The sequence below is a fragment of the Macrotis lagotis genome, chromosome 1 (assembly GCF_037893015.1).
Source record: "Macrotis lagotis isolate mMagLag1 chromosome 1, bilby.v1.9.chrom.fasta, whole genome shotgun sequence".
In the NCBI taxonomy this organism is placed as follows: domain Eukaryota; kingdom Metazoa; phylum Chordata; class Mammalia; order Peramelemorphia; family Peramelidae; genus Macrotis; species Macrotis lagotis.
Genome location: NC_133658.1, coordinates 630507355 through 630524545, shown reverse-complemented (window position 1 = coordinate 630524545; position 17191 = coordinate 630507355). Strand labels below are relative to the sequence as shown.

General features: G+C 32.1%; 1 protein-coding gene and 1 pseudogene across 4 annotated transcripts in view; both read left to right on the top strand.

The window, feature by feature from the left end:
• LRP1B (LDL receptor related protein 1B) overlaps positions 1-17191 on the top strand; it is a 2479914-nt gene that overhangs the window by 691496 nt on the left and 1771227 nt on the right. The window lies entirely within an intron of this gene.
• Positions 7688-9383, top strand: LOC141522132 (spermine synthase pseudogene; annotated as a pseudogene).

The window sequence follows — 17191 nt, the reverse complement described above, 5'->3', positions numbered from 1 at the left end:
ATAGAGATAGAGATAGAGATAGAGATAGAGATAGAGATAGAGATAGAGATAGAGATGATAGAGATAGAGGATGATAGAGATGATAGAGATGATAGAGATAGAGGATGATAGAGATGATAGAGATGATAGAGATGAAGATAGAGATAGAGATGATAGAGATAGAGATGGAGATGGAGATGGAGATGGAGATGATGGAGATGGAGATAGAGATAGTATGTGTTTATATATACCTATATCTAAATATCTATATTTACATATATATATTCACATGTATGTGTATCAAATATTTTAAGTCATATTCTCAGTAGCCTCATCCATGATATAAACAAAGAATAATTAGGCTTTTTCCAGTAGTACTCCACAGAAATCCTGAGGCATATATATCCTCCAGTGCCTAGCGAGAAATAATATAGAAATCCTGATCTATTCCTCTGGCATTCTATAAGTTGCCATTTACTTTTTCTTCACTATTTTCCATCCCTTTCTTGTTATTTCTCCTCTTAATTTTTTCTGTGACCATTTCAGTTTGTGAATTTCTCCTATTTTTCTCTGGGCTAAGTTGCCTGCACTTTCCAAGCTCCATTTCATTGGGTATTTTGTCTTTTTTGTTTGTAAACCATCTTTTATACCTCCATCATCTATTTTTATCATCTTATGAGTGATTGTTATTTGTAGGAAGTTAAATTTCATCAAAATTCAGCTTATTCTTTATATCAGATCACTTTAATACAACTTTTGGTAGATTTTGCTATATATTATACCTCTTGAAACTAAATGATTATTGGATCACCATTGTATATAAATTTGTCTAATAGGTAATTAGAGGAGCAGCTAGGTGGCAGCGTAGATAGAGCACCTCCCCTGGAATCAGGAGTACCTGAATTGAAATCGACCTCAGAAACTTAAAAATTACCTAGCCCTGTGACCTTGGGAATGTCACTTAACCCCATTGCCTTGCAAAAACTAAATAAAAATAATAGGTAATAGAAATAATAGTAGAAATTGCAAAAATTCGGTAAAAGATCAAATCCTAATTCTGCTACATTATTTATTTAAAGATCCTCAATTTTTCAATCTTCCATTTGTTGAGCCATAAATTGAGTAAAATAATTCCCCTTGCAGCCTCAAAGTTTTATTAGGAGACTTCAATGGAATAACATAAAATTGATGGTTCAGTAGTTGTATAATCTGGTCTATTTGTGCATTGGCTTTTATAGATAAGAATGTAAATTATCCTTGCCTTCCCATTTCAGGTGATTGTCATTCACATTCTTTCATTAATACTTCACAAGGGACCCACCCAACATTATGAACACCCATTTCTAGAACCCTTAATGTTAATATTCTATGATAAATATGCAGACTCCCAATTTTATTCATGTTATTATTCTTTCTGTAAGAATACCTTCTTTGAGGGGCAGCTAGGTAGTATAGTGGATAAAGCACTGGCCTTGGAGTCAAGAGTACCTGGGTTCAAATCCGGTCTCAGACATTTAATAATTACCAAGCTGTGTGGCCTTGGGCAAGCCCCACTTAACCTCATTTGCCTTGCAAAAAAAAAAAAAAAAACCCTGAAAAAGAAAAAAGAATACCTTCTTGGGGTGGCTAGGTGGCATAGTGAATAAAGTACCAGCCTTGGAGTCAGGAGTATCTGGGTTCAAATCTGGTCTCAGACACTTAATAATTACCTAGCTGTGTGGCCTTGGGCAAGCCACTTAACCCCGTTTGCCTTGCAAAAACTTAAAAAAAAAAAAAGAATACCTTCTTGTATGTTATTTTACTAGTCTAACTATATATCCACCATAATTCTCTATATATTTTGAATGACTTTCCCTTTAAATTATCAGAGATTGTCATACTTTGATTTGTAGCCATCTTATTGTATTACTATATAGACATTGCTGTTAAAGATACAAAGTCTTTTGAGGGAGAAAACTAAGTTATGTTATCAAATGCCTTCAATAAATATGAATACACCATCAAAGTCAGCTACAGCAATGATAGTACTTGCAAATGTCTGAAAGGGCTACAAGCCAAAATCAAAGTAGAGGGAGTTTTGGTACATGATCTTCTATTTGCATATAATTGTGCACGTAATGCAGCCTCTAAAGCTGAGATATGACCAGGTATGTGCTTTTGCTAATTTTGGTCTAACAATTAACACCAAGAAAACACAGGTACTCCATCAACTAGCACCACACCAGCCACATGTGGAACCATTAATTACAGCAAAATAGAGAAATTTTTAATACTGTGGATAAGTTCATTTATCTTGGCAATGTTCTTTCTAGGGAGCTACACATTAATAAAGAAGTTGACACATGCATTCTTATAGCTAGCTTAATATTTTGGAGTCTCTGAAAGAAAGTGTGAGAGAGCAAAGGTATTAGATTGATTACCAATCTACAGAGCCATTGTGCTGAATGCCTGTGATCAGTCTTCCAGTTCCATGTTAGGAAACTGAATCTCTTCCATTTAAATTGCCTTAGGAAGATTCTGAAGATCATCTGGTAGGAGAAGATACTAGACACTGAGGTCCTTTCTTGAGCTAAACTGTCAAGCATTCCAATGTTACTACAGAGAGTGAAACTAAGATGGACTGGCCATGTTGCTAAACTGAAGAACATATACTTGCCAAAAAGACTGTTTTAAGGAGAACTCTCACAGGGCAAGAGCTCACAGGGGGATCAGAAGGAGTGATACCAGGGCATCCAGAAGATCTTTCTTAAGAATTTTAGAATTGATTGCGCAACATGGGAGACACTGGCACAGGACTGCTCAGCATGGCATGCCCTCATCAGTGAGGGTGCTGCACTCTATGAGGAAGGCAGAATTGACACAGTTCAAAGGAAATCTGATACACAAAAGTTTAGAGTACCCTCCCCAAATGTTCACTTGGACAATTTGTGCCCAACCTGTGGTAGAGCATTCCTAGCCTGTATTTCTCTGATCACCCACAGTTGGACACACTGGAATTTATCTCTAACATAGTGATGCCATTTTGACCTTCTTTGATGGAGAAGGATGAGAACCAATCAACACAGATAATAGTGTTAAAGAGATATTTCTTTTAAAAAAGCTAAGGTCCTTAGAAGCACTAGGCAATTTGCAAAAGTGATCTGTGTAGCTCTTTTCCCCCCCCTTCTCTTTAATTCTGGTACCATTTCATGGTCTATTTGTAAGTTTGACTCTATGTCTAAGTAGACTAACCTTATATCTTAATGTGATTTGTGACCAGCTATAGGTTTATTTACTGAAATTACATATTTTTCATTCTCATGTTTTCTTTTTCTTCATATATGGTTGATTAAATTATTTTGTGGCAATATTATATAGTAAACTTTGATATATTCTCAGACTCAATTCTCTCAGCAATATGAATTCTAAAAACTGGAACATTTGGAGCACCTTATAGTTTGTAGGCAATCCTTCCATGAGAATTATCCTGGACATCCTCCACGATGTCAATTATTTTTGACAAGCATGTATCTCTCTGCTTTATCTCTTACTTAGAATTAATAAAAGAATCATTAACTAAACATTGGCTTTGTTGTTGTATCAGTGAAGAAAGCTTATATAATCTAAATACGTGTATTTTCCTTGTTTGAAGGGAATCTTTAAGACTACTATTTGGTTTTCTGCCTTTTTGAGACTCATCAAAAAGTAAATACAGTGGAATCTTATATTCTGTGCAATTTTCTGTGACTGCAAAACATAGGTGTACTGTAGAATACTGGTTGTGAAAGTCTATTCTCTTTTACATATTCAATAATTCATATACAATAATTCAATAATACAATATTCAATAATGTTACAATAATGTATTAACATATGTATGATCATTCTCATGAAGATATTTATAGAATCAAGAAAAGGTACATGTGGGTCATTGAGTTTTTGCATTTAAAAAACTGTCTCCAACTTATCTTTACATTTCTTTAAACCTTATACCTCATTTTGTATTCTATTGACCATCCAAAGTGGACTTCTCTCATTTATCTCACAAAATACTGTATCACTCATCTCTGTTCATTTTTAAAGCTTCCCCCCCAATCTGGAATGTATTCCTTCTTCCTCTCTGACCCTTACACTCAGTTCAAGCCCACCCTAAATGAAGTCTTTCTCTATCTCAGATGCTAGTATCATAATCACAGAAATTGACTTTATATTTTGAATGATCCTATGTATGTATATTCCTTTTCCCCAATAATATGCAGAATCCTTGAAGACAATAACAATTTCATATTTTTCTTTATATCACCAGTACCTATCATAGTACCTGGAATATTTAAAAAATCATCTTTGATTACTTATTAATTTACTCAGTGATGTACGACCTTTGATTTGAATACTTTTAAATTATTTTTCCTTTTTCTTTCTTGATCCTGTGTCTTATAGTCTTAAAATTTTTCATTGTACTCTCTTATTCCCACTTATGAAAGTCAGTGAATATTAAAGGGTAGAGTAATTTAATTTGAAAGGTCTTTTTAAGTTCTTTATAAAATATTTTCCACTTCTGTGTGCTCTGCCACAAAAATTAATGTATTATTTACAAGTATGTGTATTTAGATCTTTTTTATCTTTTACATATATCATGAGAATTGCAAGGCTTATTAACTGTCTCACGAATGTTCTTGTTTGCTTTTGGACATAAAATGAAACCATTTTCACCATCTCTTTGCCTCCCCAAGGTTGACCTGTATGCTATATTTATATTCAGCTGTCATATCACTATATCTTTGATTTCATTCATAGCAAGAATTTCAGTATTGTATCATTCACCAGACCTAAAATTAGGATGATCTGAGTCAAATCAAGTCTCAAACATTTACTTGCTGTTTGACTCTGGGCAAGTCACATAACTTCTGTCCTCACTTCATATTTAAATTGAGATAATAATATAAACCACAGGGTTGTTGAGAGGATAAAAATGAAATGATAATTATAAATCAATTTGCAAAGCTTAATTTAATAAATAAATATTTATTATAGTTATCCTTTGGTATCATTAATATTATTAACTTTATTTGATTCATTTTATAAGAATTCCATATTTAATATGTTATGAGTTAAACTCATTTTAGATGATCTAAAACATGGGGGAAGACTATGTTTTTGAATTACTAAAAATACAAATTTTTCTAATTCTTAATGCTCTTTATTTTATAGACTAAAGATTTTTTGTATTGTTCCACCTAAGGTATCACTAAAGATCTTACAAATGTTTGTAGAGTGTGCATAAAATGCTTTTATTTCAAATTTTTCCACAAAAATTACACAAGAAAATATTTTTATTCCTGAATCAACTACAGTGAAGTTTCAGAGTTATTATAATTTATGTTTTTGAATCACAAATCATCTGTTTGGCAAAAGCTAACACATTATTTATCTCCATCTGGGAATGACCTTAGGAAATCTGCTTCATCATTCAACCTTAATTTCTTCATCTATCTCATGAAGAGAATCATATTAGATTTCTTCTACAGTCCCTTTGGACTATAATTCTAGGATCCTCTGATCCTCAAATAGCATTCAAATTTGACTTCTTAAATTCAAGAAAAGAAATTTATTGTGACATAAAAGAAGAGCTAGAAATTATAGAGATGTGTCCTACTTTCAAAGACTAATGTTAGAATATTTTAATACTGATCCTGCTGAAAAAGTCTGGATTTTCTTTTTCCTAGATCTTTTGCCATTTGTGAAAAACTAAAAATTAGGTCAATTTCATTTGTCTGTTAATACTCTTTTGACAATGAATCACAAGTAATTTCCACACTCCTATTTGCATGTATATGTTTAGGTGTTTAAGATATGTCTAGTATAATTTTAAGTTTCAGTTAATAAAATGCTAAAGAATTTAAAGATTAAAGTAGAATTCCTATGGAAGGCAGAACTAGTTGCTATTAGAGGACTAAGAATCATTAAGAGGAGAAATGCCCTATAAAACACAAACTATTTGGGAAGGCAATGGATGGGGAAAGAGTGGAAAAAAGGCAAAACTGCTGAACTCAGTGTCTTTGAATGTCATTATAAAGACATAATATGCCAAGTACATGAATTAAAAGCTTCAAATTCCTCAGAGGCTTAGAATATTATAATTATCTGTAACTTGCTGTTAGAAAGATAACAATTTTTAAGGACCAAAAAAACTGTGAATAAATTATTTTGCAAAGAAATAATTCATAGCTTTTTGGTTGATTTGAAATAAATTTTAATTTGGGGGTTTAGTTTGACAATATGTTTTTTTCTTCTACTGAAGCCTCTACACAAAAATTTAAAGGAGTCTCTTTCTACATCTAGGTCAGTATTTGGGGAATCATATTTTCCCTCAATAATTTAAATCCATTTACACAAAAATTTGATCTGATATTTCATCATGGAATGGATTTAATCCCCTTGTTTCTCAAAGTCATCAGTGTATTAGCTCTGAGAGTTTCTTCCTAGCTCAAAGTACTTAGCATACAGACACTTCAAGAGAATACTGTCTCTTGTCCAAGGGCCATCCTGGCACAGATATGAAGTAAATTAACCAATTTTCCCCAAAACAAGAACATTTCTAATACTCGTGTAACTCTTGAAGATTTTTTTCTATATCATAGAAAAAAATTTATTTTCTTTAGTGAAAAACACTGAATGCAAGTGTTCAGATTCTGAAGAGTTTTTTGATAGTTTTGTTTTGTTTTGTTTTTATTTCTCTGAATGGGGATAGCACTATCCATGGCTGATCAAATAGGGTTGTTCTAGCTATCAGAACTGTTGAAGCAGCTGCATCCATAAAAATCGATCATCTCACAATATTGTTGTTAATGAATAGAATGTTCTCTTGCTTCTGCTCCCTTCATTCAGTCTCAAGTCCTGCAATTTATTCCATGCTTCTCTAGAGTCCAACCATTCATGATTTCTTATAGAACAATAATATTGCATGAAATTCACGTACCATATGAATATTTTGGGACATGTGTAACTTTCTTATTTTTCTGATTTCTTCTGAATACAGGTCTAGAATTGGAATTGCTAGGTGTGACTTGGCTCTTCAAAAGAATATAAGCACCTTGACATCAGGGACTATTTAATTTTGTATTTGTACATAAAGCACCAGTCCTTAAGTTCAAATCCAGTCTGAGATAGTATCTCTGTGATCCTGTGCAAATCACTTATCTGTTTGCCTCAGTTTTCTCATTTATAAAATTAGCTGAAGGAAATGATAAGCCACTTCAGTATCATTGGCAAGAAAATGCTAAATTGGAAAGCCAAATCCTAAAATGGAGAGCCAAATATGCCTGAAATGACTTAAAAACAATAATTGTTATCCCTAACAGAAGGCCTTATATACAATAGGTACAAGTAAGTAATTGTCAATTGATTCTTATCTTGTGTCATTTTGATAAAGACATTCACCTTTCTCATCTAAAGAGTGTTGAACTACATCATCGCTAACCTATGTTTATTATTAACTGGGAGAGTAAAGGCAGCCTTTGATTTTCCCCAAGTTATTTTACATCTTTAGATACATATTTTCTAAAAATAATATATATATATATACATACACACACATATGTATATATATATATATATATATATATATATATAGCAATATAGGCTAGTGTTGATGTAGAAGTAACTAAAATATAGAGACAGAACTAAAAAGATGATTCTGAATTTAAATATTTATTCATGCAGACATATTGGTAGATTTTGAATCAGGAAGACCTGTGTTCTAGATCCACTGCAGATACTTACTAGCCTGTGTGACTTTGAAAAAGTTTTTTTTTAATCCATTGTTAAGCACACGCATCCCCACACGCGTGCTCACACACACGTGCGCTCCGTTGCACACGCAGCAGCAGCAGCCGCAGCCACCTCCACCAGGCATGGCACTGGGCTCTACCTCATCATGGCAGCTGCACAACACAACACCCTCGACTTCCAGCTCAGTGCAAAAGCTGATGGAGATGCCATTCTTAAAGGTCTACAGTCTGTTTTTGAAGAGCAGGCAATGACAGAAACAATTCATTCTTGGGAAGGTCATGGATATTGAGCAACCTATATTAACAAAAATGGCAGTTTCACCAGTCTGAGAATTTATCCACATGGATTAGTGTTGATGGATGTACAGAGTTACAACAATGATTTGAAAGGAAGAGAAGAAATTGACAATCTACTAAACAAATTAGAAGAAAGAATGAAAGAACTGTGTCAGGGTAGTATTGGAAGGTTAAAAGGATTGCCAGCTTTGGCACGAGGAGGCAAGATCGATAAGTATTGGCCTACAGCTGATGGACGTCTAGTGGAGTATGCCATAGATGAAGTTGTATGTGATGAAGATTCACCTTATCAGAACATTAAAATTCTGCATTCAAAGCACTTTGGAAATATCCTTATCCTCAGTGGAGATGTCAATTTGGCAGAGAGTGACTTGGCATATACACAGGCCACAATGGTTAGCAGGAAGGAAGATTATATTGACAAAGAAGTGCTGATTCTGGGGGGTGGAGATGGGGGTATATTATATGAAATAGTCAAATTGAAACCAAAGATGGTCACTATGGTAGAGATTGACCAAATGGTGATTGACGCATGTAAGAAATACATGCGTAAAACATGTGGAGATGTCTTAGACAATCTTAAAGGAGAGTGCTATAAGGTTCTCATAGAAGACTGTATTCCAGTACTGAAGAGGTATGCCAAAGAAGGGAGAATGTTTGATTATGTGATTAATGATCAGACAGCTGTTCCAATCTCTACATCTCCAGAAGAAGATTCTACGTGGGAATTTCTCAGACTCATTCTTGATTTTTCAATGAAAGTTTTGAAGCATGATGGAAAATACTTTACACAGGGGGAACTGTATCAATTTGACTGAAGCCTTGAATCTCTATGAAGAACAACTTAGTCGACTTTATCGTCCAGTTGAATTTTCAAAGGAAATAGTATGTGTTCCCTCATACATGGAATTGTGGGTGTTTTACACTGTTTGGAAGAAAACTGAATTTTGAAGATTATTCTTGCCTGCATATTGCCATCTTGAACCTTTTAAATTATTTCCTCTAGATGATCCTAAAATTAGTCATTCTATTGATTGTGAATTCTTTAAAGTTTTTTTTAATTATTATTTTAATTTAAAAAGAAAATGGAAAATGTATATTTTGATGAACTCTCTGGGGTGTTATTTTTTGAAAGTCAACTTAAGATGAATTGGCAGCTCTGCTGCTGAATGCACTGAACCTTTTAGAATGTGATCCTTGTATTTCTGTTAATGTAGGCTTTTCTGATAAGAGCTTCATGTGTCTGTGTGTGTGTGTGTGTAAGAGAGAGAGAGTGAGAAAGAGTGTGTGTGTGTGTGAATGAATAAATGGGGTTGTGTGGGGTTTAGTAGGTTTACTATATTTTTTCTTTAAGTTTTTTTTAAAAATTTCATTAAGCGATATTTGAAAATATATATATATATATATATATATATATATATATATATATATATTTTCCAAAAGTTGATTCTGTTTTAGAAATTGGGTTAAACCAAACTTTAAAGTTAATAACAGTGCTTCCATTAAAAATAAGTTTTGTGTGTCTTCAAAAAAAATAATAAATAAATAAAACCATTGTTAGTTCACCTTTTAAAAAAGGAATCAGAATGAATGGTTTTAAAAATCTCTTTCAGATTTAAATCTATGATCTTATATTTTATTCATTTCTGAAATCTAAAGTTCTCTCTGAAAAATAGTATGCCTTCTAATATAGATGAAAAAATTGCTTTTCAAAATCTGGAGCTTTTTTTTTAAATTTTTGGAGTATAGTTTATTCTATATGTGTTCTGACATTGTGGGTTGAGAAATAGTTTAAAGTTTTAGAGATTCATATGAGTAAATTATTTGCCATTTAACCAGAGGTCTCTCTCCTGAGATTGGTACTCTCCTGAGATTAGATCTAGGTGCTTTAGTGGGTTGAAGGTTCCATAGGAGTAAATATATAAAATGAGAACCCACCAAACTAAAAATAGCAGCTAATGGGATCTCTGGTATATAATGTCCAAGACCAAAGAGGTGATAATTTCCCTCAACTCTACCCTGATCAGGTCATAGGTGAAACATCATGTTTAAGTAGAGAAGTCAGATTTTTTTAAAGGAGGATTTTGAGAAATTGTGAGCTCTACAAGAAGAGTTGGCCAGTATGGCAAAAGGCCCAGTATCTTGCCATTTGAGGATTAGCTGAAGGAACAGTGGGAGTTAATCTTGAAAATAAAAAAGGCTTCTAAGTGGCATGTTCATTGAAAAACAATCTTAAATATTTAGTTCCCCCCCACCAAAGAATTCCTCTGAAATAAAATGGAGTGCTTTCAGATTGTGCAGGTTCTTCCTCAGTGCAAGTCTCCAAGTCTCCAATTATTTTATTTATCTGTAATTTTTACATCTTTAATCAATTATAAAAATTATTTTATTCATCTGTAATAATCCAGAGAACATTAAAGACAAAAAGTATATATGATCAACTGCAGAGAATGATACAGAAATGATTTTTGTTTAAGAATAGCTCAGATTAGATTGCCATTGTGATAGCTCCCAAATCTAGGTTGCTGTGGTTCCATCAGTGGTGGGATTTCAATCCATTTTCTTGATTCTGAATTTAACATTCTATCCATTACCTCATCAGTTGTCAGCTATATTTTTCAAAGAGCAAAACAGTACAATGATTTAACTTTGTGGCATTAGGTAACTCGCTAAACCTCTCTGGGCTGCTTTTTAGATTTGCTGTCTTTAAAAATCATTCTAGTTTTAATTCAATCTTTTATCACAAGATTCAGAACTATAAGTAAAGATAAAATAGAGGGGCTATAAGTAAAGATAAAAAAGTGGAAGTGTACATAATGTGAACTTGTGTGTGTATATATATATATTACACATCAGAGAACAAAAGAAAACCTAGAAGGAAGCACAGAAAAGCTGAGTTGGTCTGGGTTTGAAAACAATGTTTCATATTTATTATACAGTTTTTCAAAAAATAAAAGTAAATGGAATGAAATGGAAATTCATTGTTTTATATTGAAACCTCTCATATTCTGTCATGTATGTGGACATTTTTTTTGTTTTCTCATTTTGCATTTAAGTTTAAAATGAACAAAAAAATTAAGAAAAGAAAATATATTACAAATATATAGTCTTTCAGAAGTGAAAGTTGAAGCTCAGGGAAGTACTATGACTTGTCCCAGGTTAATAGGCAGGAAATAGCAGGCATAGTATTAGAACCTAGGGTTTGATCTCAAATCCTAAATCATTTCTCCTATGCAGGTTTTGTCTTTTATTGTATTTTTTTCAGAGACCAAAAATGCATTTCAGACAAAGAACTTGAAAGTTAACATGATTTTTAAAAAGTTAGATTTGGCTGTGTTACAAATTTCAATAAATTTTAATGCCCTAAATTTTATACATAAAAGCTATTATATTCATTAATTATACAAGGAAATTGTATAAGGAATGGTTATAGTCTAAAAGACATTTAAATAAGATATGATTGGAACAATGAATATATGAGTTTTAATTGTAGGACAATGTTAATTCCAATAATCATAGTGTTGCTATGGGATCATAAATTTAAAATTAGAATGAACCTTAGAGGACATCTAATTCAACCCCCATATTATCCAGAGGCAAAAACAAAAAACAAAAAAAAAAAACTCAGTCAAAGGTGTTTAGTGACTTGACCAAAGACATGCAGAGAGTAAACAGCTGAATCTAAGATTCCTAGGGTCTGTTATTTCCTTAATGTGAATACAAATTCCAATGTTACAGACCATAATCTCCCCATTTCTGCTTCTACTGTGCAGATCTATCCTATATCCTCCCCAAATTTGGTGGTCTAATGACCTTTCTGTTTTTTTTTAAAGAAGACATAAGGTTTTAATGACATTGGGAACTCACTGGTGAGGAAATCTCTCTCTCTAGCAATATAGAGCAATATTGCATCTGCAATTTTATAAGCTCAGAGTTTTCTGAGTGCACCAAGAGGTTAATTGCTTTGCCAAGCATCACAAAGTTAGAATGTGCCAGAGGCAGGATCTGAATACAAGACTGGCTTTCTATTCAATATATAGTGTATGATCTGTCAGTTAACTAAACTACTATAAGATGATGTTTCCAATAACTTTTCAGGTTTTGGATAAATAAGCAGTGTATTTTGAGTGAGACCAAAATTAAAATTTAATCCTGCACTGACCCCCAAGAGGTTTCTTTATTATTGATACATTTTGGAGGGGGAAAATCTACAACATATTGGGGAAATGATTTTGTTTTACCTATGTGTCTACTTCTCCAAGAAAATTTCAGATTGTTTAGCTACATATAGTACTTGGACTTTTTTTTAAAAGAAAATGATTCAACCTCAATATTTTCCTTCTTTTACTCAAACCAACAGGAGCTTGAGAACTAGCTATCTTCTTGAATAATCAAAATGGTCAGTAACTCCACTGGGGGAGAGTGAGAGAGTTAAGAGTTCCTTTAGTTGATGACTTCACTTTACTGTGGTTGTGAATGTGATAAATGTACCTGTCTCAAGAGAATGAAACTGCCAGTTTCAGGGTGTAGGAATGTGACTATAACTGCCTCAATTTCAATGAGTTATTATTCTCTGGATCTGTTCTGCTTGTATTGGGATGGGTGCTTGCAGAAATTGTGCATATCTATATTTAGAACTGGGAAAAGTAAATAAAATGACATCTGTAGGGGAGTGTATGTATATGCATATGTTTTAATATGTTTTTCCTTTCTGGAAAAACTCCAAATTAGTTTTGTTTTGTATTCAGGTCATTGATTTTTTTTAAATATTCTCTTTTTTTGCATCATTACTTGCCTGGATTTGCTAATAGAGTAAATCTTGATTCTGATATATTTATTCCAGAAACTCAAATTGTCAGGTATTATGAAGCTATTGGTTGCAAAATCAGTCTCCTAGAGATGATACATTGGGAATCATAGAATTATACTTCAATTCAATAGTTTATTTTACATATGGGTATTTTTGTAGCATACACAGGAAACTTTTCTTTTCTACTCTTGTCTCCAGGGTCAAAATGTTCTCTACCTCATTACTTTTTACATAGTGTATACCTTGTCCTTCCTGTTATAATAGAAAAATCAGCTCATTCACTGTGATATTTTATGAATTAATTTAAGCTTTAAAGTGAAAGATTTCTGGTTTTCCGTTTTCTGACATATTCTAGGGGCCATCTAGAGGTATATTTCTAATATTCAGTTTATGAGTTCAACAAGGACAAATTTCTGGGTAAATGAAAAGCAGTTAGCATTCTCCTAATATTTTATTTTTTAATTACCCAGGAATCATGATTGGGTACTTCCCAATTTTTAGTGGGGAATCATTTTCATCAACTTAAGGAGTTATATTTGCAAAATTATTCATTTTTTAAGTCCTATACTTAATCCTGAATTAAGAATACTTAGAAGTGAATGAGAAAATGTATAAAGAAATTGTGATTAGAGATTGGTGCTCTGACTGATAAATTGGGAAATTGTGATGATATGATCATTATAATGATGATGATTTTTTAATTGAGACTTTCACGGTATTCTCTTATAATATTAATAGGTAACATTTGCATGGTGCTTAAAAACGCTATGGATAAAATATGTTATTTGACCCTTATCATCCATTGATGGTAATTGGGTTACTATCTCTACATATGGAAGAGAAAGGCTTTAACTTACCTGAGGTCAACACTATAACTTACAGATCTTCTGTCTTTTAATTCTTTCTTTAAGAAATCACAATTCAGAGAAAAAAAAGCTTTGCATTTCTTTTTCTTCCTTTGTCACCTGTAAAATAATGTTAGTAATGGCACTTTATTGGCATTTAAGAGATTTGTTATATAATTTATAAAATACTGTAGATTAACTAAGATTTCCAAAGTAATCCTTCCTTGGAAAGTACTTTATTTTTAAGGTCACTTAATACAGTGGCTTTTAATGAAGATAACATCACATTACTGAAGAGAATAACCTAAAGAAAACACCTGGAATTTTGTTGTAGTGAATCAGCTAACATCCATTGAGATTTTTTGATATCTTGACATATTTTCAAGAATATGAATATTATCCAGAAAAAAGTTTACTCAGTCCCTAGAATCCTTTAAGTTTTAGATTAAGTCAAACAATCACTCAACAAGGAAAGTATTTATTAAGTATGATGTGTTAGGTTCTGGAGATGTAAAAGACCAAAATTTATCATCCAATCAGTGAGTATTAAACAGGCATGAGCATCAGGAAAATGTTATGCAGCCTATTATGGAAGACCTAGTGGAGTCTTCAGGAACCTAGAAGTCTAGGAAAATAGATTCAATAAATAATTTGGGGAGAGGAACTAGCAGTTTTTAAAGGAAAAAAAATGAAATTTAGCATGTGGCTAATGATTTCATGCTTTTCTTTATTAGTTAGCAGCTAAGTGGCACAGTGTTCAAAATATAGGATTTGGTATCAGGAAGACATGAATTTAAATACTTTCTCACACACTTGTTAGCTATGTGACCCCCAAACAAGTAACTTAACCACTCTGTGACTCAATTTCATTTTTGGTTAAACTGGAATAATAATACTATCTACTTCACAGGATTGTTGTGGGAGTCCAATGAGATAATATATACATATTGTACTTTGCAAAAAATAAAATTTATATGAATGGTGCAAAAATTAAATGCTATTTAAATGTTTACTATTATTTTTATTATGATTGCTATCATTTACCATAAAAAAGAGTTGAACTAGATTAGCTGCAAGTTATTTTCATAGACTAGCTTCTTTGATAGTCCATTGTATTTTTGAGAGATTAGTTTCCTAATCTCCCTCAGCCTAGAAATGATGCCTCACAGACTTGATCCCACTTTTCTTTAGTGCAGAAGCTTCAAACCAACCCAGGTTAGTTCAAACCATCTTAGGAAGTCTGGTGTCTGCTCAATCACAGAAATTTACCATACTTCCAGACTGGAGTGAATACCTAATTGACTGTAATGCAGTAGACTCAGCATCACTACCAGGAAAGACACATCATCTAATAATATTTTTCAGTTTAGCTCTCAGTGCAACCTGGCAGAACATTTTCACCTATGGTAACATCTACATTTAGAAATCATCTACTAGCTCTGATGAAGGAAAGAATTATTCCTAAAGAGTAATTCCCAAATCCATATTTATCTCTAGCTACAAAATTTAAAAAAAAAAAAAAAAACAAAGCAAGTCTACCAAATTAAAAACTTTAGGGGGAAAAGAAAAAAAAAAGAAAGAGGAGGAAGAAGAACCAGAAGCTGCAGAAGACAAATAAGATCAATAGAAAGGAGGAGGAGGAGGAGGAGGAGGAGGAGTAGGAGAAGGAGGAGGAGAAGAAAGAAGAAAGAAAAAAGAAACAACAGCAAACAATAAAAACCACAAGAGAAAAATATTAATGAACTGAGCATGTAACTAGAAAAGTTAGATAAAGAACATATTAAAAATCCCCAATTAAATGCTAAAATAAAAATTCTGAAAATTAAGATGAAATTAATAAAATAGAAAGCAAGAAAACTATTGAACTAATAAATAAAACCAAGTGTTGGTTTTTTAAAAAAATCCATTAAATAGATAAAACATTGGTTAATTTGATTAATAAATGAAGCAACCCTAATTACTAGTATCAAAAAAGAAAAATTCACCACCAATGAGGATGAAACTAAAATAATAACTCAGAACTATTTTGCCAAACTATATGCCAATAAATTTAATAATCCAAATGAAATGGATGAATATTTACAGAAAAATATAAATTATCCAGGTTAAAAGAAGAGGAAAGTAAATATTTAAATAAACCTATCTCATAAAAAGAAATTCAACAAGAAATCAATGAATTCCCTAAGAAAAAAAAATCTCCACGGTCAAATGTATTAAAAATGCATTCTATCAAACATTCAAGGAACAGTTAATTCCAGTTCTATTTAAGCTATTTTGCTGATAACTAAACCAGGAAGAATCAAAACAGAAAAAGAAAATTATAGACCAATTTCCCTAATGAATACGGATGCAAAAATTTTAAACGTAATATTGGCAAAGCAATTACAGCAAGTTATCACTAGGATAATACACCATGATCAAGCAGGATTTATACCAGGAATGCAGGTTTGGTTCAATATTAGGAAAACTATCAATATAATTGATCATATCAATATCAAACCTAATAAATCATCTGTTTATCACAATAGATTCTGTAAAAGCTTTTGATAAACTACAGAATTGATGCCTACTAAAACAAGCACAGGAATAAATGGATTAATCTTTAAATGATAAGCATTATCTATCTGAAACCATCAACATGTGTTATATGAAATGGAGGTAAACTAGAAGCATACACACAATATGACCAGGAGTGAATCAAAGATGCCTATTATCACTACTTTTATTTAATATTATATTAGAAATGTTAGTTTTAGCAATAAGAGAAGAAAAAGAAATTGAAGAAATTAGAATTGTTAATGAAAAAAAGAAAACTCTCACTCTTTGCAGACATATGATAAGCATCCTAGAAAATCATCTAAAAAACTACTGGAAACAATTAGCAGTTTTAATAAAGTTGTAGGAAATAAAATAAACCCACAAATTTGTCATCATTTCTATATATTTCTAACAAGATACAGAAACAAGTGATAGAAAGAGAAATTTCATTTAAAATAACTTTAGCCAATATAAAATATTTGGGAATCTACCTGCAAAGGCAGACTCAGAAACTCTATGAAAACAACTATAAAACACTTTGCAAAAAAATAAAATCAGATCTAAATAACTGGGCAAATATCAATTGCTCATGGGTAGGCCAAGTTAATATAATAAAAATGACAATTCTACCTAAATTAAATTACTTATTTAGTCTTCAGCCATACCAATCAAACTTCTAAAAACTTACTTTAATGAGCTAGAAAATATGGCAACTTAATTCATATGGAGAAACAAAAGGTCAAGAATATCAAGGGACTTAATGGAAAAAATGCAAAAGAAGATGACTCAGCCATACCAGACCAAAAATTATATTATAAAGCATCAGTTATCAAAACTGCCCTGGTACTGGCTAAGAAATAGAATGGTGGATCAGTGGAACTGATTACATGCAAAAGAGACAGCATTAAATGATAATGGTATTTATTGTTTGATCAACCCAAAATTCCAGTTTC